Source organism: Somniosus microcephalus, unplaced genomic scaffold (assembly GCF_052327205.1).
Source record: "Somniosus microcephalus isolate GS21.2 unplaced genomic scaffold, FLI_Smic_1.0 unresolved_chr4, whole genome shotgun sequence".
Classification (NCBI taxonomy): domain Eukaryota; kingdom Metazoa; phylum Chordata; class Chondrichthyes; order Squaliformes; family Somniosidae; genus Somniosus; species Somniosus microcephalus.
Genome location: NW_028225182.1, coordinates 45,015,207 through 45,042,519, shown reverse-complemented (window position 1 = coordinate 45,042,519; position 27,313 = coordinate 45,015,207). Strand labels below are relative to the sequence as shown.

The 27,313-nt window shown below is 45.4% G+C and overlaps 1 protein-coding gene and 4 non-coding genes across 5 annotated transcripts in view; 1 reads left to right on the top strand and 4 right to left on the bottom strand.

Annotated features, from left to right (window-relative positions):
• Positions 1-14,074, bottom strand: part of LOC147090671 (baculoviral IAP repeat-containing protein 1-like) — a 126,691-nt gene extending 112,617 nt beyond the window's left edge. Inside the window, exon 1 of the mRNA XM_085977438.1 lies at positions 13,706-14,074. The gene's annotated coding sequence lies outside the window, so the exon portion shown is untranslated. The remainder of the gene's footprint in view (positions 1-13,705) is intronic.
• Positions 14,075-14,748: 674 nt separating this feature from the next.
• trnaw-cca (transfer RNA tryptophan (anticodon CCA)) lies at positions 14,749-14,820 on the bottom strand. Its single transcript has one exon. It is a non-coding gene; the product is annotated as a tRNA-Trp (tRNA).
• Positions 14,821-15,280: 460 nt separating this feature from the next.
• trnak-cuu (transfer RNA lysine (anticodon CUU)) lies at positions 15,281-15,353 on the top strand. The gene has a single exon. It is a non-coding gene; the product is annotated as a tRNA-Lys (tRNA).
• A 3,192-nt stretch (positions 15,354-18,545) lies between these two features.
• On the bottom strand, positions 18,546-18,628 carry trnal-cag (transfer RNA leucine (anticodon CAG)). The gene has a single exon. It is a non-coding gene; the product is annotated as a tRNA-Leu (tRNA).
• A 673-nt stretch (positions 18,629-19,301) lies between these two features.
• Positions 19,302-19,374, bottom strand: trnav-cac (transfer RNA valine (anticodon CAC)). Its single transcript has one exon. It is a non-coding gene; the product is annotated as a tRNA-Val (tRNA).
• Between the last annotated feature and the right edge of the window lie 7,939 nt (positions 19,375-27,313).

Here is a 27,313-nt window from a genome sequence, read left to right as displayed (position 1 = left end):
TGCGTGGTCACCAGTATTTCCAGCACACGCAACAGCTGTCTCCTCTTGTAGTGTTCTTTCTGCAGGTCAGCTGAGATCAGTGGCCCGAGACCTCAGGCAGACTAATTAAGAACATAAGAAATAGGAGCAGGAGTAGGCCATACGGCCCCTCGAGCCTGCTCCGCCATTCAATAAGATCATCGACCTCAACTCCACTTTCCCGCCCGATCTCCATATCCTTTGATTCCCCTACAGTCCAAAAAACTATCGATCTCAGTCTTGAATATACTCAAAGACTCAGCCCTCTGGGGCAGGGAATTCCAAAAATTCACAACCCTCTGAGTGAAGAAATTCCTCTTCATCTCAATGACATAAGAACATAAGAAATAGGAGCAGGAGTAGGCCAATCGGCCCCTTGAGCCTGCTCCGCCATTCAATAAGATCATGGCTGATCTGATCCTAACCTCAAATCTTCTATCACTCTGCATCCACCCGAACCCATGTGATCTCCCGGGAGAGGCGAAAAACCAGATAAAGACCCAATGGCCAATTTGGGAGAAAAAAATCTGGGAAATTCCTCTCCGACCCATCTAGGTGATCGAAATTCTTCCAGGAGATCACTCTGTCCCTATATTTTCTACAGTACTTACCTTCTGTAAAGGCGATCTCCACCCCAGCCAGGAACAGGAATAAAACCATCTCCTGAAATCTAACACAGAATTAGAACACAAGAAGTAGGAGCAGAACCAGGCTACACAGCCCCTGGGCCCACTCCACTATCCACAGGGCCATGACCATTCCGAACCTAGACTCATGTCCAATTTCCTGCCCGCTCCCCGTAACCCTTAATTCCCTTTACTTCTAGGAAACTATCTATTTCTGTTTTAAATTTATTTAATGATGTAGCTTCCACAGCTTTCTGGGGCAGCAAATTCCACAAACCTACCACCCTCTGAGTGAAGAAGTTTCTCCTCATCTCAGTTTTGAAAGAGCAGCCCCTTATTTTAAGATTGTGCCCCCTAGTTCTAGTTTCACCCATCATTGGGAACATCCTCACCGCATCCACCCGATCCAGCCCCTTCACAATCTTATATGTTTCAATTCTGTGTTAACTGTACAAGGCACATTCACACCGAAAATCTGGGTCCTATCACTACCTATTTCTACGCCGACTCACTGGTGGTGTTGTTTCACTCTTGTCAGTTAAGCAACAACAAAAACTTGCATTTATACAGCACCTTTAACGCAGTAAAACGTCCCACGGAGCGTCACAGGAGCGATTATCAAACACAATTTGACACCAAGCCACATAAGGAGATATTAAGACAGGTCTAACCACCTCCCCATGACATTCAACAGCATTACCATCGCCAAATCCCCCACCATCAATATCCTGGGGGTCACCATTGACCAGAAACTTAACTGGACCAGCCACATAAATACTGTGGCAACAAGAGCAGGTCAGAGGCTGGGTATTCTGCGGTGAGTGTCTCACCTCCTGACTCCCCAAAGCCTTTCCACCATCTACAGGGCACAAGTCAGGAGTGTGATGGAATACTATCCACTTGCCTAGATGAGTGCAGCTCCAACAACACTCAAGAAGCTCAACACCATCCAGGACAAAGCAGCCTGCTTGATTGGCACCCCATCCACCACCTTAAACATTCACTCCCTCCACCAGTGGCGTACCGTGGCTGCAGTTTGTACCATCTACAAGATGCACTGCAGCAACTCGCCAAGGCTTCTTCGGCAGCACCTCCCAAACCCGCGACCTCTATCACCTTGAAGGACAAGAGCAGCAGGTGCATGGGAACAGCACCACCTCCAAGTTCCCCTCCAAGTCACACACCATCCTGACTTAGAAGTATATCGCCGATCCTTCATCGTCGCTGGGCCAAAATCCTGGAACTCCCTCCCTAACAGCGCTGTGGGAGTACCTTCACCACACGGACTGCAGCGGTTGAAGAAGGCGGCTCACCACCACTTTCTCAAGGGCAACTAGGGCTGGGCCAATAAATGCCGGCCCTACCAGCGACGCTCACATCCCATGAACGAATAAAAAAATAAAGAGGTAGGTTTTAAAGAACGTCTTAAAGGAAGAAAGAGTAGTTAGAGAGGTTTAGGGAGGGCATTCCAGAGCTTGGGGCCTAGGCAGCTGAAGGCACGGCTGTCAATAGTGGTGCACTTAAAATCGGGTATGTTCAAAAGGCCTTGATTAACAACTTGTATTTATATACTGGCTGTAATGTAATGAAATGCCCCAAGGCACTTCACAGGAACATGATCAAAAAAAGCCCCAAAATTGGACACCGAGACATATAAGGAGATGTTAAAGCAGAGGACCAAAACTTGGTCAAAGAGGTAGGTTGCAAGGAACATGTTAAAGAAGGCAAGAGAGGCGGAGAGGTTCAGGGAGGGAATTCCAGAGCTTAGGGCCGAGGCAGCTGAAGGCACGGCCGCCAATGGTGGAGCGATTATGACCAGGGCTGCGCAAGAGGGATTCAGAGATCTCAGAGGGTTGTGGGGCTGGAGGTGTTACCCAAATGCGGAACTCAAGTGCGGCCCGACAAGAAGTAAAGTACACTTGCCTTGTACAGTTTAGTCAGCGAGAGCAGTCAGAGGAGAGCCAGCCGTCGCAGTGAGGGATGGGCTTTTCGCAGCTTGCTCACCCTATGTAAGTCGCTGATCCTACCGATCGCGCTGACCCGCTGAACGGGACAAACGCCCTGCGAGCCGCAGCCTCCTCCCCTCAGCGCGGTGCTGCTGTTACAAGTCGTGCTCCCTGAGGCATTGGGCAAAGGTTAGTTCAGATCATTCAGTCTGCTGCACAATTTCCTCTTTTGCAAGCAGGAAACAAGATGTTGCAAGCAAGCAATGTCGTCAACTCTTTCACTCATCAATCCCAATTCATAGTGAAACAGCCATGCCTAAACAATGGGGAAGTGTGGGCGACTGCATGGTGACCAGCAGAGTACCTGTGGACCCTTTCCTCCCTTCCGAATCCAGTGGTGCTAAGACTCCCACAACCACCTCCCTACTGTACAGGTCGCTGGCTAGATCTATTACACAGACTAGGGTTGTAGTACAGTACCTGGCATTTAGGTTAATGGGTAATTTGATCGGCGTTTTCAAGATAGAGTCTACGGGGGGGTGATTTTCATTCAGGAGGCGGGACTACAACTTTCGGGGTTGTAGTCCCGCATCAAGATGCGGCCAACCCACGCGATTTTAACTTGATTGACCTTGTTGAGCCCGACCAGCGGGCTCAGCAGGCCAATTAAGGGCCACCCAGCAACAGGTGACGTCACAGACTGAAATTTCACCTGTCAAGACGTTTTGACAGATGAAGTATCAGCGTTTCACAGCTGTTTGAAGCTGTCAAACACTGACAGTCTTACTTCTAACCTGAGTCCTTCTCCACAGACTCAGTTAGAAATCTCACCGGCACAGAAAGCTGCAGGCTGTCACTTTTGACAGTTCGCAGCCATTCTGCTTTCTGTGCCAGTTAGATGATGGACTCCCGAAACCTGGAGGAAGGAAGGCTGAAAAGGTAAGAAAAGGTCATTTAAAATTCTTTACACACTTTAGACACACCAAACACACTTACCTTTGCACTCATGCACCCATCACTCACCTGAACACTGACATCTCGACCCCTCCAAGTCCTTCAACCCAACGGCCCGACTCCTCTAACTTGGCATGGTTTGGAGCCGTCGGGAATCCCACACTTCAACCTTAAAAATAGGGATTAGGCTAAAAACTGCCTGTTAACTAACTGTTAACAGGCAGTTAATTGGCACTGATACTTTCCCGCCTCGGGTAGGCGGGTCCCAGTGCGGGGCGGGTACACACCTTCTTTGAAACTTACATGGAGGCGGGTTGGGAGCGGGATGGTGTTGGGACCCCTGAATTCAGGACTTTAACCCCTGGCACGCCTCCAATCCTGACTCCACGGGTCAATGAAAATCGACCCCATTGAGTCATAACAGCACAGAATGAGGCCATTTGGCCCATCGAGTCCGTGCCAGCTCTCTGTGGAGCAATCCAGTCAGTCCCATTCCCCTGCTCTATCCCCGTAGCCCTGCAAGTTTATTTCCCTCAAGTGCCTATCCAGTCTCCCCTTGAAAACATTGAGTGTCTCCGCTTCCACCACTTCCATCGGCAGCGAGTTCCAGGTCCTCGCCACTCGCTGCGTAAAAAAGCTTTTCCTCACGTCCCCCCCCGTATCTCTTGCCCCAAACCTTATACCTGTGTCCCCTAGTCCTTGTACCATCAACTAGTGGGAACAACCTTTCCCTGTCTAGCCTATCCAAATCCATCATAATCTTGTACACCTCGATCAAATCACCCCTCAACCTCCTTTGCACTAATGAACTCAAATCCAGCTTCTCCAACCTGTCCTTGTAGCTAAGATCCCCCATCCCCAGAACCATGCTGGTAAATCTCCTCTGCACCCTCTCAAGGGCCTTCACATCCTTCGTAAAGTGTGGTGACCAGAACTGGATGCAATACTCCAGTTGTGGCCTAACCAGCACGTTATCAAGGATCAGCATACCTTCTCTACTTTGATACTCAATGCCTCTATTTATGAAGTCCAAGATCCCAAATGCTTTGCTAACCACTCTCTCAATATGTCCTGCCACCTTCAGGGACCTATGTACATTAACTCCCAGGTCCCTCTGTCCCTGCGCACTCTTTAAAACTATGACATTAAGTGTATATTGCCTCACACTGTTCCTTCTACTAAAATTCATCACTTCACACTTCTCTGTATTAAATTCCATCTGCCATTTGTCTGCCCATTCTGCTAAACTTTCTATGTCCTGCTGCAGTCGATTAGTATCATCCTCACGGTTTGCCACACCACGAAGTTTGGTGTCATCGGCAAATTTAGAAATTCTACTCTGTATTCCAATATCCAGGTCAATTACATATATACCATAAAAAGCAGCGGCCCCAGCACTGACCCTTGGTATAGTTATATAAAAAGAAAAAGGGTGGCGAAAGTAAATGTTGGTCCCTTAGAGGATGAGACCAGGAAATTAATGGTGGGAAATATGGAGATGGCAAAAATTCTGAATGAGTATTTTGTATCAGTCTTTACAGTAGAGGACACTAAGAATATCCCAACACTGGACAAACAGGGGGCAAAAGGGGGGGAGGAGCTAAACACGATCAAAATCACTAAGGAAGTGGTACTCGGTAAAATAATGGGACTCAAGGCGGATAAATCACTTGGACCGGATGGCTTACATCCTAGGGTCTTGAGGGAAGTGGCGGTAGGGATTGTGGATGCATTGGTAATAATTTTCCAAAACTCCCTGGACTCAGCAAAGGTCCCGGCAGACTGGAAAACTGCTAATGTAACACCCTTATTTAAAAAGGGCAGTAGACAGAAAGCTGGAAACTATAGGCCGGTTAGCCTAACATCTGTGGTAGGTAAAATGTTGGAACATAAGTACATAAGAACATAAGAAATAGGAGCAGGAGTAGGCCAATCGACCCCTCGAGCCTGCCCCGCCATTCAATAAGATCATGGCTGATCTGATCCTAACTGCCAGTCCACTATCACAGAACCATCTCCTGCATCTAACAGAATTAGACACACGAAATAGGAGCAGGATCAGGATCAGGCTACACAGCCCCTGGGCCCGCTCCGCTACCCACAGGGCCATGACCGATCCGAACCTAGACTCATGTCCAAATTCCTGCCCGCTCCCCGTAACCCTTAATTCCCTTTACTTCTAGGAAACTGTCTATTTCTGTTTTAAATTTATGTAATGATGTAGCTTCTACAGTTTTTTGGGGCAGCATATTCCATGGACCTACCACCCTCTGAGTGAAGTAGTTCCTCCTCATCTCAGTTTTGAAAGAGCAGCCCCTTATTCTAAGACTATGCCCCCTAGTTTTAGTTTCACCCATCATCGGGAACATCTTCCCCGCATCCACCCGATCCAACCCCTTCACAATCTTATATGTTTTAATAAGATCGCCTCTCATTCTTCTGAACTCCAATGAGTAGAGTCCCAATCTACTCAACCTCTCCTCATATGTCCATCCCCTCATCCCCGGGATTAACCGAGTGAACCTTCGTTGTACTGACTCGAGAGCAAGTATGTCCTTTCTTAAGTATGGACACCAAAACTGTACGCAGTATTCGAGGTGCGGTCTCACCAATACCTTGTACAACTGAAGCAATACCTCCCTATTTTTATATTCTATCCCCTTAGCAATGAAAGCCAACATTCCATTGGCCTTCTTAATCACTTGCTGTGCCTGCATACTAACCTTTTGAGTTTTGTGCACCAGGACCCCCAGATCCCTTCGTACTTCAGTACTTTCCAGTTTCTTGCCATTAAAATAATAACTTGCTCTACGATTTTTCCTGCCAAAGTGCATATCCTCACACTTTCCAGTATTGTATTCCATCTGCCAAATCTCTGCCCACTTACTTAGCCTGTCTATGTCCCCTTGCAGGTTTTTTATGTCCTCCTCACTCACTACTTTCCCCCCCATCTTAGTATCATCTGCAAACTTTGATATGTTACACTCGGTCCCCTCCTCCAAATCATTAATATAGATTGTAAAGAGTTGGGGACCCAGCACTGACCCCTGCGGAACACCACTAGTCACTGATTGCCAGTCTGAGAATGAACCATTTATCCCAACTCTCTGCCTTCTGTTAGATAGCCAATCCTCTATCCATGCCAGAATATTACCCCCAATCCCGTGATTTTTTATCTTAAGCAATAATCTTTTGTGTGGCACCTTGTCAAATGCCTTTTGGAAGTCTAAATGCACTACATCCACTGGTTCCCCTTTATCCACCCTATATGTTACTTCCTCAAAGAACTCCAGCAAATTTGTCAAACATGACTTCCCCTTCATAAAACCATGCTGACTTTGTCCTATTAAATTATGATTATCCAAATGTCCTGTTACTGTCTCCTTAATAATGGACTCCAAAATTTTACCTACCACAGATGTTAGGCTAACCAGTCTATAGTTTCCAGCCTTCTGTCTACTGCCCTTTTTAAATAAAGGGCGTTACATTAGCAGTTTTCCAGTCTGCCGGGACCATTGCCGAGTCCAGGGAGTTTTGGAAAATTATTACCAATGCATCCACAATCCCTACCGCCACTTCCCTCAAGACCCTAGGATGTAAGCCATCAGGTCCAGGTGATTTATCCCCCTTGAGTCCCATTATTTTACCGAGTACCACTTCCTTAGTGATTTTGATCGTGTTTAGCTCCTCCCCCCCCTTTAGCCCCCTGTTTGTCCAGTGTTGGGATATTCTTAGTGTCTTCTACTGTAAAGACTGATGTAAAGTATTCATTCAGTGTTTTTGCCATCTCCATATTTCCCACCATTAATTTCCCGGTCTCATCCTCTAAGGGACCAACATTTAATTTAGCCACCCTTTTTCTTTTTATATAACTATAAAAACTCTTACTATCTGTTTTTATATTTTTTGCTAATTTACTTTCATAATCTATCTTCCCTTTCTTAATCAATCTTTTTGTTATTTTTTGCTGTCTTTTAAAGTTTTCCCAATCCTCTATCCTCCCACTAGATTTGGCTACCTTATATACCCTTGTTTTTAAGTCGAATACTATCCTTAATTTCTTTACTTAGCCACGGATGGCTGTCTTTTCTTTTACACCCTTTTCTTCTCAGTGGAATATATATTTTTTGGAAGTTGTAAAATAACTCCTTAAATGTACACCACTGATCATGTATCGTCTTACCCTTTAATCTATTTTCCCAATCCACTCTACTCAATTCCGCTCTCATACCTTCATAGTCTCCTTTATTCAAGCTTAGCACGCTTGTTTGAGATCCAAACTTCTCACCCTCTAATTGAATATGGAATTCAACCATGTTATGGTCACTCATTCCAAGGGGATCCTTTACTAGGACATTTTTAATTAATCCTATCTTGTTACACAGGACCAGATCTAAGGTTGCCTGCCCCCTGGTTGGTTCAGTTACATACTGCTCAAGAAACCCATCCCTAATACACTCAATGAACTCATCCTCAAGGCAGCCCTGCCCAATTTGATTTGTCCAATTAATATGATAGTTAAAATCCCCCATAATAATAGGTGTTCCCTTATTACAAGCCTCAGCTATTTCCTGATTGATACTCCGTCCAACAGAGTTGCCACAGTTCGGAGGCCTATAGACTACGCCCACTAGTGTTATTTCCCCCTTATTATTCCTTACCTCCACCCAACCTGTTTCATTGTCCTGATCTTTTGACCCAATATCATTTCTCTGTATTACAGTGATTCCTTCCTTTATTAACATAGCCACCCCACCTCCCCTTCCTTCCTGCCTGTCCTTCCTGATCGTTAAATAACCTGGTATGTTTAATTCCCAGGCATTGTCACCCTGCAGCCATGTTTCTGTAATCGCCACAAGATCATACCCATATGTAGTTATTTGTGCCATTAACTCCTCTATTTTGTTACGAATGCTACGTGCATTCAGATAGAGAACTTTCAAAGATGTTTTGTGACACTTAGTTCCTGCTTTTGCCCTTTTTATTACTTTACCTTTTGCTCCATACCTTCTGCCCCTTCCTGACATGCTCTGGTTTTTAATTTCCCCACTGCTACCTAATTCTATGACCTTCTCTGCTGTCATTTGTATTATTTGCTCTCTAGCAACCTCCCCCCCACTAGTTAGTTTAAAGACCTCTCTACAGCCCTAGTTATATGATCCGCCAGGACTCTAGTCCCAGCACTGGCCAAGTGAAGCCCGTGCCAACGGAACAGCTCCCTCCTGCCCCAGTAATGGTGCCAGTGTCCCAGGAAGCAAAACCCATTTCTCCCACACCAGTCTTTGAGCCACGCATTTAACTCTCTTATTTTATTTGTCCTAGCCAAATTCGCTCGTGGCTCAGGTAATAACCCAGAGATTATTACCCTTGTGGTTCTGCTTTTTAATTTGGCCCCTAGCTGCTCAAACTCCCTCAGCAGAACCTCCTTCCTTGTCCTATCTATGTCATTGGTACCAACATGGACCACGACAACTGGATCCTCCCCCTCCCACTCCAAGTTTCTCTCCAGTCCAGAGGAGATGTCCTTAACCCTGGCACCGGGCAGGCAACACAGCCTTCGGGACTCTCGCTCTCGGCTGCAGAGAACTCTATCTGCAGAGTCCATTATTAAGGAGACAGTAACAGGACATTTGGATAATCATAATTTAATAGGACAAAGTCAGCATAGTTTTATGAAGGGGAAGTCATGTTTGACAAATTTGCTGGAGTTCTTTGAGGAAGTAACATATAGGGTGGATAAAGGGGAACCAATGGACGTAGTGTATTTAGACTTCCAAAATGCATTTGACAAGGTGCCACACAAAAGATTATTGCTTAAGATAAAAAATCACGGGATTGGGGGTAATATTCTGGCATGGATAGAGGATTGGCTATCTAACAGAAGGCAGAGAGTTGGGATAAATGGTTCATTCTCAGACTGGCAATCAGTAACTAGTGGTGTTCCACAGGGGTCAGTGCTGGGTCCCCAACTCTTTACAATCTATGTTAACGATTTGGAGGAGGGGACCGAGTGTAACATATCAAAGTTTGCAGATGATACTAAGATGGGGGGGAAAGTAGTGAGTGAGGAGGACATAAAAAACCTGCAAGGGGACATAGACAGGCTAAGTAAGTGGGCAGAGATTTGGCAGATGGAATACAATACTGGAAAGTGTGAGGTTATGCACTTCGGCAGGAAAAATCGTAGAGCAAGTTATTATCTTAATGGCAAGAAACTGGAAAGTACTGAAGTACGAAGGGATCTGGGGGTCCTGGTGCACGAAACTCAAAAAGGTTAGTATGCAGGTGCAGCAAGTGATTAAGGAGGCCAATGGAATGTTTGCTTTCATTGCTAGGGGGATAGAATATAAAAATAGGGAGGTATTGCTTCAGTTGTACAAGGTATTAGTGAGACCGCACCTGGAATACTGCATACAGTTTTGGTGTCCATACTTAAGAAAAGACATACTTGCTCTCGAGTCAGTAGAAAGAAGGTTCACTCGGTTAATCCCGGGGATGAGGGGATGGACATATGAGGAGAGGTTGAGTAGATTGGGACTCTACTCATTGGAGTTCAGAAGATTGAGAGGCGATCTTATTGAAACATATAAGATTGTGAAGGGGTTGGATCGGGTGGATGCGGGGAGGATGTTCCCGATGATGGGTGAAACTAGAACTAGGGGGCATAGTCTTACAATAAGGGGCTGCTCTTTCAAAACTGAGATGAGGAGGAACTACTTCACTCAGAGGGTGGTAGGTCCATGGAATATGCTGCCCCAAAAAGCTGTAGAAGCTACATCATTACATAAATTTAAAACAGAAATAGACAGTTTCCTAGAAGTAAAGGGAATTAAGGGTTACGGGGAGCGGGCAGGAATTTGGACATGAGTCTAGGTTCGGATCGGTCATGGCCCTGTGGGTAGCGGAGCAGGCCCAGGGGCTGCGTAGCCTGATCCTCCTCCTATTTCATGTGTCTAATTCTGTTAGATTCAGGAGATAGTTCTGTGATAGTAGATTAGCGGTTAGGATCAGATCAGCCATGATCTTATTGAATGGTGGAGCAGGCTCGAGGGGCCGATTGGCCCACTCCTGCTCCTATTTCTTATGTTCTTATGTAACACCACTGTCTACCATCCTCCAGTCTGAAAAACACCCATTTAGCACAACACGCTGTTCTCTATACTTAAGCCAATTCCTTCTCCAAGCTGCCACTGACCCACCTATTCCATGAGCCTCAATTTGGTTATCCAGCCTTCTATGTGGTACCTTGTCAAATGCCGTCCTAGAATCCATGCAGACATCATCCATTGCATTCCCTTGATCAATGTTCCTTGGTACTTCATCAAAAAATTCAATTACATTAGTCAAACACGATCTGCTTTTTACAAATCCATGTTGGCTCTACTTAATTAGCTTAAATCTCTCCAACTGGCCGTTAATATATTCCTTGATTACTGTTTCTAGGACTTTACCCACCACTGATGTTAAACTGACCGGCCTGTAGTTACTAGGATTATCCTTACACCCTTTCTTGAACAGTTTCTTGCATCTCTCTGTAATTTCTCTGCAAATTTGCTTCTCCATATTTATCTCACTAGTTGGTGGCCTATCGAATACATCTAGTAGTGTAATGGCCCCTCTATTATATCTTAACTATATAGATTCAGTCCTTGTCCCCCCAGGACATCCTCTCTCTCCAGCACTGTAACATTCTCCTTAAACAATATTGCCTCACCACCTCCTATCTTTCCTTCCCTATCTTTCCTGAACACCATCTATCCAGGAATATTTAATACCCAATCCTGCCCTTTTTTGAGCCAGGTCTCCGTTATTGTCACGACATCATATTCCCATGTGGGTATTTGCGCCTGCAGCTCACCAATCTTGTTTACTATGCTTTTTGCGTTCACATACATGCACTATAACCCTATCTTAGAACATCCTGTGTTCTCTCTTAGTCTGACCCCACCTAATACCTTACTATTTCTTACATTAGTGCTATCCCTCTCTCCAAATCTGTTGTGCATCTTGTTTCTTCTTTCTATTGGTACATCCTGGTGCCCATACCCCTGCCAACTTAATTTAAATCCTCCCCAACAACACTAGCAAACCTCCCCGTGAGGATATTTTACCGGCTCTGTTGATTTGCAACCCGTCCGGCCTGTACTGGACCCACCTCCCCCAGAACCGGCCACAATGCCCCAGGAATCTCAGCCCTCTTTCTACCTGTGTCATTGGTACCCATATTCACCTCGACCTCGGGCTGTTCACCTCCACCTCAGAATATTCTGCAGCTGTTCAGTGACATCCTTGACCCTGGCACCAGGGAGGCAACATTAACATCCTGGAGTCATGTCTGTCCTCCTCTTCTGTCTAACGGTCACTCATTCCCTCTTTGCCTGCACACTCCTTAGCTGTGGGGTGACTACCGCCTGAAACGTGCTGTCCACGTAGCTCTCAGCCTCGCGGATGCACCGCAGTGACGCCAGCTGCTGCTCAAGCTCCGAAACCCAGAGTTTGAGCTCCTCCAGCTGACGACACTTCCTGCACACGTGGTTGTCCAGGACATGGGAAGCCTCCTGGATTTCGCACATGGCACAGAATGCACATTCCGTGGCACTGAGCTGCCCTGCCATGCCTTTATTTATTCGACTCTTAACTAACTTTACAGAAAATTAAGACTAAGATGGAACTAATTAAATTTATGAATGTAATATATTATTAACAGTAACTAATTTAAAGCAGTATTACATTTTTGCTAACAGTATCTTGTGTGAAAACTTATCAGATGCCTGCAAGAAGTCATCATATTAAATCTAGAAAATCCCACCCCTTGATTCAGTTTCTGTTTTCCTCCTGTCTCTGGTAGTTTATCCTCTACTATGAAGAACGATGCAAAGTAATTATTTAGCATGCCTATCGTGTCCTTATGTTCAATTACAGTATCACATGGCTCTGTCTTTAAGGGGCTCATATTCTGTTTCATTTCTCCTGCCTTCTCGCTCACTCCCGTTTCCAGCTCTGACCGTGCAGACAACCCCTCTCAAAGCTGCACATTCCGGCTGCTTTCAGTTGAATTGTGAAAGATTATTCAAGGATCCTGCAGCTTTACCTCGGTTCACAACAGCAGATCTAAGCCGCGTTTCTGCAAACTACGAACCATGTTTTCCAGAATTCCAAGGTGTATAAGGAAATCAACCATTAAAATCCCTTTCATTAACCACAGGAGTTCAGGCAATTTTCTATGATTCTATAAAAAGTTATTAAAGTTTGACTGTCATCCGGTAAACATGTTAGCAATTCCTGCAGTGTGCAACAAAATGTTGTGGGTTGATTAATGATAATAGAAACAATTATGAAGTGTCTCACAGACTTCAATGATCCCTTAATACCGTTGGTTAACTAAAATCTATGAATCGCAGGTTAAAATGAGCAATTGATGTTGCATCTTTGAAAGAGCTATCCAATCAGTCCCACTCCGCTGCTCTTCCCCCATAGCCCTGCTGACACTCCTGCCAGTGGAAACTGTTTCCCCCATAATTTTGATCACCTCTATTAAATCTCCCCTGACCAGTGATTAATGGAGTTCAACGCGGGCAAGTGTCAGATCATCCACTTGGGGCCTAGCAAAGATCAGTCAGTGTGTGGTCTGAAAACATCATGTGAGAGAATAGGTTTTTTCTGTGAAATAGCCGGTCCCGTTAAATTTTACAAATGTTGCCCCAGATCGCTGCTCTCTCAAGCAATGAACATTTTAAACCATTCTCCTAAAATGCAATGTGTAAAATGAGATATGGGTTAACAGTTCAGGAGATGCAAAGAGCAAAATAAATGAATGAAGTTTCGGCTGTCCCTCAGTAACCATATTATCATGTCTTTCATTCTGCAAAATAAAGTTACCGGTTAATTAATGCTGATTAAAGCAGTTCTTATTTATTCACATTAGATGCATGTAATTAATTTAATAAAATTACATGAATTGTTGATATCAAAATTACTTCCTTAACCGGGAATCGAACCCAACTCGCAACACTAATAGGAATCATTTAATGGTGCCTCGAAAAATGTCACACTGCTAAATTAAAATCACTGCTATAATGTGTTTCGGTGTTGAAGAAGGGGATTGAAAATGACAATATTAAGCCCAGATTGCGCCCTCGCTGAGACAGAGTTCGAACTTACAAAAAAGTTGGTGCTGCGAAGTAACCGCTGAGCGAAAGCTGACACGGGTTAAAGAACGAGAAACCGCTCACAAACACCAGGCGCAGTGCAGTCTGGTCAACGACAAGCCCCTCCTTTCTTATTCAGAGACATGAACGCCACAAACTTTAATTAAAAGCACGAGTACGAGTACCACTAACTTCCAAATCTTCACTGTTAAAATTATATCACTTTATTCCAAATCGGGCTGCGTAGAATCTGAAAGTCATCACCATGGGATTTGGTGTTCACTGCTGATTCTATTTTCCTGTTCAATATGACAAATGTTGTCCCAGATTCCTGGTGTCATCAGCAATGAGCACTTTAACCCAGACTCCTAAAGCACAGTGTGTAAAATGAGATATGGGTAACAGTTAACATGCAAAGCAAAAATAAAGTGATTGAAGTATCGACTCTCGCTCAGTTATCATTTCTTTCATTGGGCAAAAGAATTTTATCGGTTAATTAATTATGCTTTTCCGTGAAAGCAACATCAAATTTGAACAAAAATAATTCTCCCAACTTGGGGCTCAAACCCACGACCCTACAATTAAGAGGCTCGACCGACTGAGCTAGCCGGGCTGGAGAAGCTGATACATCCTTGTCTCTGATTGCAGCCAGGCTCGGCCCCAGGGGTTTAAATTGTTCTGCAAACCATGAACCAGGTTCACCTGAATTCCAAGGTGTGTAAGGAAATCAAGCATCAAAAGCCCATTCATTAACCACAGGGATTCAGGCAATTTTCTGATCGCAAAGCGCTTTCTCACCTTGTCAATATCTCTCGTCTATTTGCCGGCGTTTCCCGATTCTGCCTGTCTCTCTGGCTCTGTTTATTCTGTATGACCACCTGCAGGTTGATTTTGAGCGAATACCTGTGCTTGTGTCTTGTCACATTAAATAAATGAGGAATTGTGGCGCTTCTCTCCCTGACACTGGGGAAAGAGTGAGACAGTCTTTGTTGCAAGTGTCTGGTTATTGTGAAACGGCAAAGAAAACAATAATTCTGGAATTACCCGGAAGAACAGTGACCCCGACGTGATTTGAACACGCAGCCTTCTGATCTGGAGTCAGACGCGCTACCGTTGCGCCACGAGGTCCTACAATATAAACCGCGCTGTTTTTATATACACACGTTCCACAAACACTGTTTCATTCCTCCTGCCTTCTCCTGATTCCTCATTGTCATGCACAGAGGCGCCTGATGCCCTCATTTGTTTAACGTAACAAGCAGACACAAACACAGGTATTCCTTCAAAATCAACCCGCAGGTGGCCACAGACACAATAAACAGAGCCAGAGAGAAAGACAGAATCGGGAATCTCCGGGAAATAGACAAGAGATATTGACAAGGACTAAAGCGCTTTGCGATCAGAAAATTGCCTGAACCCCTGTGGTTAATGAAAGGGATTTTGCTGCTTGAGTTCCTTATACGCCTTGGGCTTCTGGAGAACTTGTTTCGCAGTTTGCAGAAACGCGGCTCAGACATGCTGTTGTGACCGGGCCGGAGCCACCAGGTTCCTGACTGCAATCAGCGACAAGGAAATGCACTTTCAACAGGCCCGGCTAGCTCAGTCGGTAGAGCATGAGACTCTTAATCTCAGGGTCGTGGGTTCGAGCCCCACGTTGGGCGGTAGTTATTTTGTTAAACTTTTATGTTGCTTTCAAAGCGTCATTAATTGAGCGATAACCTTGTTTTGCACAATGAAAGAAATGCGAACTGAGAAAATACTGCAGATGCTGGAAATCTGAATTGAAACAGAAAATGCTGGATATACTCAGCAGGTCAGGCAGCTTCTGCGAAGAGAGAAACAGAGTTAACGTTTCAGGTCGATAACCTTTCGTCAGAACTGGAAAAAAGAGGTAATGGAACAGATTTTTAAGCAAGTGTAGGGGATTCTATGAGATCATGGCTGATCTCCTGCCTCAATTCCATTCACCGGCCCTATCGCCATATCCCTTGAAGCCCTTACCAGTCAGAAATCTACCGACTTCTGTTTTGAACATACCCAATGACTGAGCCTCCACAGCCCTCTGGGGTAGAGAATTCCAAAGATTCACCACCCTCTGTGTGAAGAAATGTCTTCTCCTCTCAGTCCTGAATGGCCTAACCTTTATCCTGAGGCTGTGGCCCCTGTTTCGAGACTCCCCAGCCAAGGGAAACATTCTCCCAGCATCCAACCGATCAAACCCTGTAATAATTTTGCATGCTTAATGAGATCCCCTCTCATTCTTCCGAATTCAAGAGATTGCAGGCCTAGTTTACTCAATCTCTTCTCATACGAGGTCAGTGACAGTCTTGCAAATGGTGACTTGATATTCGGTAGTGGGGTCATGGTCCAGGCGGAGGTAGGAGGAGGTGTTGGAGAGTTGGCGTACAGCTTCTGCTAGGTAGAGGTCGGTTCGCCAAACAGCAACTAGCACCACCCTTGTCAGCAGGTTTTGTGCTTTGCATGTTAACTGTTAACTGTTACCCATATCTCATTTTACACAATATATGGGCTACTCCAGCTCCTAATTCTTTTGTTCTTCGTTGTTATTTCCTCACACAGGAGAGCAATCTCGCCCCTGGACATGCAGAAGGAGCAAGTTCCAACAAAATGATTCCGCAAATGTGATAACTGCTACACTGTGGCACTGTCTCCACTTTCAGTACCAGGCCAGATGGAAATGTTAAAAATTTTTGAGGATGTAACTTGTAGAATAGATAAGGGAGAATGGACAAATAAGGCAAGGGAATACACAATGAGTGGTAGGACCCTAGGAAGTACAGAGGGTCAGAGGGACCTTGGTGTACATGTACATAGATCCCTGAAGGCAGCGGAGCAGGTAGATAAGGTGGTTAAAAAGGCATATGGGATACTTGCCTTCATTAGCCGAGGCATAGAATATAAGAGCAGGGAGGTTATGATGGAGCTGTACAAAACGCTGGTGAGGCCACAGCTGGAGTACTGTGTGCAGTTCTGGTCGCCTCACTATAGGAAGGATGTGATTGCTTTGGAGAGGGTGCAGAGAAGATTCACCAGGATGTTACCTGGGATGGAGCGCCTCAGCTATGAAGAGAGGCTGGACAGGCTGGAGTTGTTTTCCTTGGAGCAGAGAAGGCTGAGGGGGGACCTGATTGAGGTGTACAAAATAATGAGGGGCATAGATAGGGTAGATAAAGAGGAACTTTTCCCCTTAGTGGGGGGGTCAATAACAAGGGGGCATAGGTTCAGGGTAAGGGGCAGGAGATTTAGAGGGGATTTGAGGAGGAACTTTTTCACCCAGAGGGTGGTTGGAATGTGGAACTCAATGCCTGAAAGGGTGGTGGAGGCAGGAACCCTCACAACATTCAAGAAGCATTTGGATGAGCACTTGAAATGCCATTGCATACAAGGCTATGGACCAAATGCTGGAAAATGGGATTAGACTGGACAGGGATGGATGGGCGGCGCAGACACGATGGGCCGAAGGGCCTCTTTCTGTGCTGTAAAACTCTATGACTCTATGACTCTGTGACTCTAATGAGTGGATGTGGTGTATTTGGACTTTCAGAAGGCTTTCGATAAGGTCCCACATAAGAGATTGGCGTGCAAAGTTAAAGCACATGGGATCGGGGGTAAGGTACTGACTTGGATAGAGAACTGGTTGGCAGACAGGAAGCAAAGAGTATGTCTAAACGGGTCTTTTTCCAAGTGGCAGGCAGTTACTAGTGGGGTAGGGCAGGGATAAGTGCTAGGACCCCAGCTACTCACAATATATATTAATGATCTAGAAGGTTGAACTAAATGTAATAACTCCAAGTTTGCAGACGACACAAAGCTGGGTGGGCATGTGTGCTGTGAGGAGGATGCAGAGAACCTCCAGTATGAAATGGACAGGTTAGGTGATTTAGCAGAAGCATGGCAGATGCAGTATAATGTGGATAAATGTGAGGTTATCAACTTTGGTGTCAAAAACAGGAAGGCAGATTATTATCTGAACGGCAATAGATTGGGAGAAGGGTAAGTGCAACGAGACCTGAGTGTCCGTGTACACCAATCGCTGAAGGTAAGCATGCAGGTGCAGCAGGCAGTTAAGAAAGCAAATGGTATGTTGGCCTTCGTATCGAGAGGGTTTGAGTACAGGAACAAGGATGTCTTGCTGCAGTTGTACAGGGCCTTGGTGAGACCACACCTTGAGTATTGTGTGCAGTTTTGGTCGCCTTATCTGAGGAAGGATGTTCTTGCCATGGAGGGAGTGCAGCGAAGATTCTCCAGACTGATACATGGGATGGCAGGAATGATGTATGAAGACAGATTGAGATGATTAGGCTTATATTCGCTAGAGTTTAGAAGAACGAGAGGGGATCTCATTGAATCTTACAAAATTCTAACAGGACAAGACACACTAGATGCAGGAAGAATGATCCCGATGGTGTGGGAATCCAGAACCAGCGGTCACAGTCTAAGGAAAGGGGGTAAGCCACTTAGGGCTGAGATGAGGAGGAATTTCTTCACCCAGAGAGTGGTGAACCTGTTGAATTCTGTACCACAGAAGGCAGTTGAGGCCAATTCATTAAATATATTCAAGAAGGAGTTAGATATATTTCTTAAGGCTAAAGAGATAAAGGGGTATGGGGAGAAAGCAGGGACAGGGTACTGAATGTGGATGATCAGCCACGATCTCATTAAATGGCAGAGCAGGCTCAAGGGGCCGAATGGCCTACTCCTGCTCCTATCTTCCATGTTTCTATGTGAATGGAGCAGGTGAACCGCCAAATCCCACTTTTAAGGGATGTCCCAAAGCGCTTGACAGTGGTGTGAAAATAAATGAGTTCCGCGTGGTAATTAAAAGTAAAGACTGTCAGAAGTGGGATTCGAACCCACGCCTCCAGAGGAGACTGCGACCTGAACGCAGCGCCTTAGACCGCTCGGCCACCCTGACTTGCTACATTAATTTCTGCATCTCATCACTTCCGCATGAAGAACGTTTCAGTCCGGGTGCTTGTTCAATGCTGTTGAAGGCTCAGTGACCGGGATATCTTCTCCCCCGGGGTTTTCCTGAGCTTGTGCTCGGTGTATGGGGAGGTTTGTCCCGGATCCCTGGTATCTTGCAGCTCCAGGGATGGGCAGTAACAATCTGAGCTCTGGAGCTGGGGAAGAGCGAATAATTAATGGGTTTGTTTTCGGGCCTGAAATGCGGCTTAGATCTGTTGGTATTAACCGAGGCCGGGGCTGCGAGATATTTCATTTTGTTCACGTTTAATCAGAAGAATATCCGCAGTCAGGAGCTGAAAATGACCAAGAGCTGAAAAAAGATAAGAAATATCAGCAATTGTGATCAACTCTTTAATGTGTGTTCTGGTAGTTTAGTGGTTTAATTGTTTTAATCAACATTCATTAACCGAAAGCGTTGTTTTGCAGAATGAAAGAAATGCTCACAGTAAGGGACAGTCGAAAGTTGAGTAATTTAACTTTAATAATTTGTGAAAGTTTATTCATTGACGAAGATTTATACCCTATCAGAATTTACGCACTGTGTATTTTAGGAGTCTGCTTTAAATTGTTCGTTGCTTCTGACACAAGAAACCTGTTAAATTTATTTCACAGAAAAATAATGTTTCCGCCCGGGCTCGAACCGGGGACCTTTCGCGTGTGAGGCGAACGTGATAACCGCTACACTACGGAAACCTCTGCTTAATTGACTAACGAGAAAGCACTGTTCAGACAGAAGGGACACTACAGAATCGCTCTTTCTGCAATGATTTTCTTTCACTGGCATTTCTCTGACCGAACTGCACAAGTCCAAAATGTTCCTTTCAAACTCATTAAATGGCCGATTTTCCTTCCCTCTGAATCTGATGCCTCTAGTTTTCCCACTCAACCAATGTCCCTTTACAATTTTCTGCTCCCTTCCGCACTACTTACTCTGCCACTAACTTAGTGTTGTTAAACTTGGTAATACATGCCGATAGAAGAATTTGGGATTACCTTTTATGTTAGCTGCCATTCTGTTCTCAGACCCTCTCTTTGCCCCTCGTATTTTCCTTTTCACTTCTCCTCTGAACTCTCTGTATTAGGATAGTTGAAGCCCCCATTATAACTAGTCTATACTTCATAGTCATAGAGTCATAACGGCATAGAAGGAGGCCATTCGGCCCATCGATTCTGTTCCAGCTCTCTGTGGAGCAATCCATTCAGTCCCATTCTCCCACTCAATCCCCATAGCCCTGCAAGTTTATTTCCCTCAAGTTTCTATCCAGTCTCACCTTGAAAACATTGAGTGTCTCCGCTTCTACGACTTCCGTGGGCAGCGAGTTCCAGGTCCTCACCACTCGCTGCGTCATAAAGTTTCCTCACATCCCTCCTGTATCTCTTGCACAAAACCTTTAATCTGTGTCCACCAGTCCTTGAACCATCAACTAGTGGGAACAGCCTTTCCCCGTCTCGCGTATCCAAACCCGTCATTACCTTGTACACGTCTATCAAATCACCCCTCAACCTCCTTTGTCTTAAAGTCATCCTGTGCAGCGCCTTGGGACGTTTTACTATGTTAAAGGTGCTATATAAATAGAGGTTGTTGTTGTTGTTGCGGTAATGAAAACAAATCCAGCTTCTCCAACCTGTCCTTGTAGCTAAGATGCCCCATCCCCAGAACCATTCTGGTAAATCTCCTCTGCACCCTCTCAAGGGCCTTCACATCCTTCCTAAAGTGTGGTGACCAGAACTGGACGCAATACTCCAGTTGTGGCCTAGCCAGCGCTTTATAAAGGTTCAGCATAAGTTCTCTACTTTTGTACTCAATACCTCTATTTATGAAGCCCAAGATCCGATATGCTTTGTTAACCACTCTCTCAGTATGTCCTGCCACCTTCAGGGACCTATGTACATTAACTCCCAGGTCCCTCTGTCCCTGCACACTCTTTAAAACTGTGCCATTAAGTGTATATTGCCTCTCCCTGTTCCTTCTACTAAAATGCATCACTTCACACTTCTCTGTATTAAATTCCATCTGCCATTTGTCTGCCCCATTCTGTTAGCCTTTCTATGTCCTGCTGCAGTTGATTGGTATCATCCTCACTGTTTGCCACACCCCCAAGTTTGTTGTCATCAGCAAATTTAGAAATTCTACTCTGTATTCCAATATCCATGTCAATTATATATATATATCAAAAAAAGCAGTGGGTCCAGCACTGACCCTTGGGGAACACCACTGTCTACCATCCTCCAGTCTGAAAAAACACACATTTACCACAACTCGCTGTTTTCTATCCTTAAGCCAATTCCTTCTCCAAGCTGCCACTGACCCACCTATTCCATGAGCCTCAATTTGGTTATCCAGCCTTCTATGTGGTAGCTTGTCAAACGCCTTCCTAAAATCGATGCAGGCAACATCCATTGCATTCTCTTGATCAATGTTCCCTGTTACTTCATCAAAAAATTCAATTATATTAGTCAAACACGATCTGCCATTTACAAATCCATGTTGGCTCTCCTTAATTAGCTTAAACCTCTCCAACTGTCCGTTAATATTTTCCTTGATTATTGTTTCTAGAACTTTACCGACCATTGATGTTAAACAGGCTGGCCTGTAGTTACTAGGATTATACTTACACCCTTTCTTGAACAGTTTTGCATCTCTCTGTAATTTCTCTGCAAATTTGCTTCTCCATATTTTCTCACTAGTTGGTGGTCTATAGAATACATCTAGTAGTGTAATGGCCCCTCTATTATATCTTAACTATATAGATTCTGTCCTTGTCCCCCCAGGACATCCTCTCTCTCCAGCACTGTAACATTCTCCTTAAACAATACTGCCACACCACCACCTGTCATTCCTTCCCTATCTTTCCTGAACACCATCTATCCAGGATTATTTAATACCCAATCCTGCCCTCTTCAAAAGCTGGTTTCAGTTATTTTCACAACATCCTATTCCCATGTGGCTCTTTGCGCCTGCAGCTCACCAACCTTGTTTACTATGATTTGTGCGTTCACATATATGCACTGTAACCCTATCTTAGAACATCCTGTGTTCTCTCTTAGTCTGACCCCACCTAATACCTTACTATTTTTTACTTTAGTGTTATCCCTCTCTCCAAATTTGGTGTACACCATTTTCTTCTTTCTATTGGTACATCCTGGTGCCCATATCCCTGCCAACTTAATTTAAATCCTCCCCAACAACACTAGCAAACCTCCCCATGATGATATTTGTACCGGCTCTGTTGATTTGCAACCCGTCCGGCCTGTACTGGACCCACCTCCCCCAGGAATCTCATCCCTCTTTCTACCATGACCTCTGGCTGTTCACCTCCACCTCAGAATATTCTGCAGCCGCTCAGTGACATCCTTGGCCCTGGCACCAGGGAGGCAACATTACCATCCTGGAGTCATGTCTGTCCTCCTCTTCTGTCTAATGGTCATCCATTCCCTCTCTGCCTGCACACTCCTTAGCTGTGGGGTGACCACCACCTGAAACGTGCTGTCCACGTAGCTCTCAGCCTCGTGGATGTTCCGCAGTGATGCCAGCTGCTGCTCAAGCTCCGAAACCTCGAGCTGACGACACTACCTGCACACGTGGTTGTCCAGGACATGGGATACGTCCTGGATTTCCCACATGGCACAGGATGCACATTCCGTGGGACTGAGCTGCCCTGCCTTTATTGATTCGACTCTTAACTAACTTTACAGAATATGAAGACTAAGATGTACCTAATTAAAGTTATTAATGCAATATATTATTATCAGTTACTAATTTAACGTAGAATTAAGTTTTTGCTAACAGTTGCTTGTGTGAAATCTTATCAAATGCCTGCTAGAAATCATCATATTAAATCTAGAAAATCCCTCCATAGTGTCCTATGTACATTAACTCCCAGGTCCCTCTGTCCCTGCAAACTCTTTAAGACTGTGCCATTAAGTGTATATTGCCTCTCCCTGTTCCTTCTGCCAAAATGCATCACCTCACACTTCTCTGTATTAAATTCCATCTGCCCATTCTGCTAGCCTTTCTATTTCCTGTTGCCGTCGATTGGTATCAACCTCACTGCCACACCCCCAAGTTTGGTTTGATATTTAAGGGGGAACTGATAGGGTAGGTAGAGAGAAACTATTTCCCCCAGTTGGGGAGTCTAGGGTCAGGGAACATAGCTTAAAAATTAGATCCAGTCCTTTCAGGAGTGTAGTTAGGAAACATTTCTACACACAAAGGGTGGTAGAAGTTTGGAACTCTCTTCCACAAACAGCAACTGATGCTGGGTCCATTGTTAATATTAAATCTGCGATTGATCGATAATTGTTAACCAAAGGTAATAAGGGGTATGGGCAAAGGCGGATAGATGGAGTTAGATCACAGATCAGCCATAATCTCACTGAATGGCGGAACAGGCTCGAGGGGCTGAATAGCCTCCTCCTGTTCCTATGTTCCATGGGGATTGACAGGGTAGACACTGAGAGGTTGTTTCCCCTGGCTGGAGTGTCTAGGACTAGGCATAGGCTCAGGAAACGGGGTCGGCCATTTAAGACTGAGATGAGGAGGAAGGTCTTCACTCAGAGGGTGGTGAATCTTTGGAATTCTCTGCCCCAGAGGGCTGTGGATGCTGAGTCTTTGTGTATAGTCAAGGCTGAGATAGATATAATATTTGGACTGTACGGGAATCAAGGGACATGGTGATCGGGCGGGAAAGTGGAGTTGAGCTCAATGATCAGCCATGATCTCATTGAATGGTGGAGCAGGCTCGAGGGGCCGTATGGCTGACTCCTGCTCCTAATTCTTAGGTTATTCTGTTCTAAGGGGGCTTTCTGGTTGATGTTGGGTGTCAGCCTCGGCTCAGTTGTTTGCGCGCTCGCGTGAGTCGTAGGTGCAAGCTCCACTTGACTGAAGCACAAATTCCTGTGAAATAGTACTGAGGGAGCGCAGCACTGTCGGAGGTGTCGTCTTCTGGATGAGATGTTAAACCGAGGCTCTGTTTTCCCGCTCAGGTGGACATAAAAGATCCCACAGTTGTATTTGGAAGAACACCAGGGGAGTTCACCTGGACAAATGTTTATCCTTCAACCAACACCTCCAAGTCTGCAGACGACACAAAGCTGGGTGGGTGTGTGTGCTGTGAGGAGGATACCGAGAAACTCCAGTATGATTTGGACAGGTTGGCTGATTGGGCAGGTGCATGGCAGATGCAGTATAATGTGAATAAATGTGAGTTTATCCACTTTGCTGGCAAAAACAGGAAGGCAGATTATTATCTGAACGGCAATAGATTGAGAGAAGGGTAAGTGCAATGAGACCTGAGTGTCCTTGTGCACCAGTCGCTGTAGGTAAGCATACAGGTGCAGCAGGCGGTTAAGAAAGCAAATGGTATGTTGGCCTTCGTAGCGAGAGGGTTTGAGTACAGGAACAAGGATGTCTTGCTGCAGTTGTACAGGGCCTTGGTGAGACCACACCTTGAGTATTGTGTGCAGTTTTGGTCACCTTATCTGAGGAAGGATGTTCTTGCCATGGAGGGAGTGCAGCGAAGATTCACCAGACTGATACCTGGGATGGCAGGAATGATGTATGAGGTCGATTGGGCTTATACTCGCTGGAGTTTAGAAGAATGGGAGGTGATCTCATTGAAACTTATAAAATTCTAACAGGACTAGACAGACTAGATGCAGGAAGGCTGTTCCCGATGGCGGGCGGGTGCAGAACCAGGGGTCACAGTCTAAGGATAAGGGGTAAGCCATTTAGGACTGAGATGAGGAGGAATTTCTTCACCCAGAGAGTGGTGAACCTGTGGAATGCTTTACCACAGAAGGCAGTTGAGGCCAATTCATTAAATATATTCAAGAAGGAGTTAGATATATTTCTTAAGGCTAAAGGGATCAAGGGATATGGGGAGAGGGCAGGGACAGGGTACTGTGTTTGGATGATCAGCCATGATCTCATTGAATGGCGGAGTAGGCTCGAGGGGCCGAATGGCCTACTCCTGCTCCTATCTTCTATGTTTCTCTGTTTATTTTTCCCTGTGTACACAGAGGTTATTGACAGGCTGGTGGAATGGGCGAGCACATGGCAGACGAAATTCAATGGGTTGGAGTGTAAGAGTGAGGAAAGTGTCGCTGTGATTGTAGAGGGCCTTGGTGAGACCACACCTGGAGTACTGTGCACAGTTTTGGTCTCCTTTCCTGAGGCAGGATATACTTGCCTTAGAGGGAGTGCAATGAAGGTTCAGCAGACTGATTCCTGGGGTGAGAGGGCTGTCCTATGAGGAGAGATTGAGTAGATTGTGCCTATGCTCTCTGCGGTTTGGAAGAATGAGAGGTGATCTCATTGAAACGTGTAAAATTCTAAAGGGGGTTGGCAGGGTAGGTGCTGAGAGGCTGTTTCCCCTGGCTGGAGAGTTTAGAAGGAGGGGGCGACTGAGACGAGGAAATATTTCTTCACTGAGGGTGGTGTATCTTTGGAATTCTCTACCCCAGAGGGCTGTGAATGCTGAATCGTTGAATATATTCAAGGCTGAGATCGATAGATTTTTAGACTCTAGGGGAATCAAGGGATATGGGGATCAGGTGGGAAAGTGGAGTTGAGGTCGAAGATCCGCCATGATCTTATTAAATGGTGGAGCAGGCTTGAGGGACTGTATGGCTGACTCCTGCTACTATTTCTCATGTTCTTGAGAGCCGAAAATAATGGGCGGGGTCAGTGGGAAGGTAACAGTACAGAGGATGCAATGGGAATGAGGGATGGGAGGCGTGAGTGTTTGGGGAGGGGTCGGGAGGGAATTCAGGCCAAGTCCTACCCACAAATTGCTGCCGGAAGCCATTGGCAGCTGCTTATTGTGCACGACCACACGATGCAAATCAACAGCTCCCATGCGACAGGAAAAAAGAAAAAGGGTAGGGGGAAAAAGGCACAAAAAGAGAAGCAAACATAGGAACTGAGGATTGAAGAGAAGAGAAATAGGGAGAAAGAAGCAAAGGAGGAGACAGAGAGAAATAGCACACACAGCGAAGAGGAACCTTGCCATGTGCAGTACCTTAGGATACTGACTATGTTTATACCTTTCAATAGCATTCAATTATTATCAGTTAATCTCCATTAGTGCCACACACTGGGCGCTGAGACTAGGGGGGAAAAATTCAGTATCGCCCCGTTTGGGGCGCCATTATCGGCCATGCGCAAAGTTTAACGCCTGGCGCACTAATTATCGCCTCCGACGGCAAACTTGGCTTTTATTGCCTCTGGAGGTGATTGGAGTGCTAAATCAGGCACTTCACACCTGTCTTAAGGCACAAATTCCGAGGAGTGATGCGATACCTCAGAGCGCTGGCGAAGCAAGGAAGGGCAAATCAAAATAAACCTGCAAAGTGCTGCTCTGTACCCAAAACTCCTTCACACAGTGTTGAATCTCTCCAGAAGTCTCTCTTGCTCTCTCTCTCAAAATGCGTGGTGCAAAAATGTTACCAACAAAAAATGTCAGGAAGCGGTCGCCTTGAAATAGCGCTCCCCCAGTCCCTTGCTGACTGCATAATGCTCTCCTCAAACTGTTGTTGCTAGCGGCAGGCAGTAAGGCAGGGGGCGCCACTAATTATCTGGTCCGGGGCGCTTGACTGACGTCACGATCTGCCGGCCCAAGAGATCGTGGCGGTAGTGTTTAGCGCCGCCGCAAAAGTCTAATTAATTTTGCGAGCGGCGCAAACATCGCTGCGCCCGGGCACTAGTTGCTTTGCACACCTTTAGTGCCCTCTTAATGCGCTAACGGGAGGTGCAAACAACTGAATTTTCCCCCTAGGTGTGGTATTAAGGCGAAACACTCTATATCAATGAGTTAGATGAAGGGAGCAAGTGTAATGTGCCCAAGTTTGCTGACGATACAAAGCTAGGTGGGACAGTAAGCTGTGAGGAGGACACACAGAACCTGCAAAGGGATATAGACAGGTTAAGTGAGTGGGCTATAAGGTGGAGTATACTGTGGGGAAATGTGAGGTTATTCACTTTGGTAGGAAGAATCAGAAAACAGAATATTTTTTTAAATGGCGAGGAACTGTTAAATGTTGGTGCTCAGAGGGCTTTGTCAGTCCTTGTACACGAAACACAGAGAGGTAACATTGTAGGGGTTCGCATAATCCCCTCAGCCCCCAAAGTTCGGGAAATATTAACCCACATCGTGGACGAAGACTTTGCGTGATTTAAATTGTCTCTGGGTTGGACAATGTTTTAAAACATACCCAGAACCGCAAGAAGGCTGCGATAAGCTAGGCAGCACTTTGACAACACTGGATTCAAAGAACTTTGTAAAAAAATCGCACACCTTAAGACAGTACATTTTTATTAAAAAAAGGTACTCTTGAGTTTGGTGAATTGATCAGTGATAAATTGGCCGTCAGACTGCATGGCCAAGGACAAAGGGCCTGGAAGCAGCTTTCTGTGTCTGTGAAGCAACGGCAGTCAAATTCTGTCAATCAAAAGGGGAGTTTCCCCTCCCTGCAGAGACAATCGATGTTTGCTTACAGAAACTGCAACAAGGATATTTGCACAAGGGATTAAACAAATTGACTGCGGTTTCAGTGACTACAAGATAATGGGTTTCTGTTTACATAATAATACAACTCCATTCAAAACCCATCAGAGTGAATGGAGATGGTT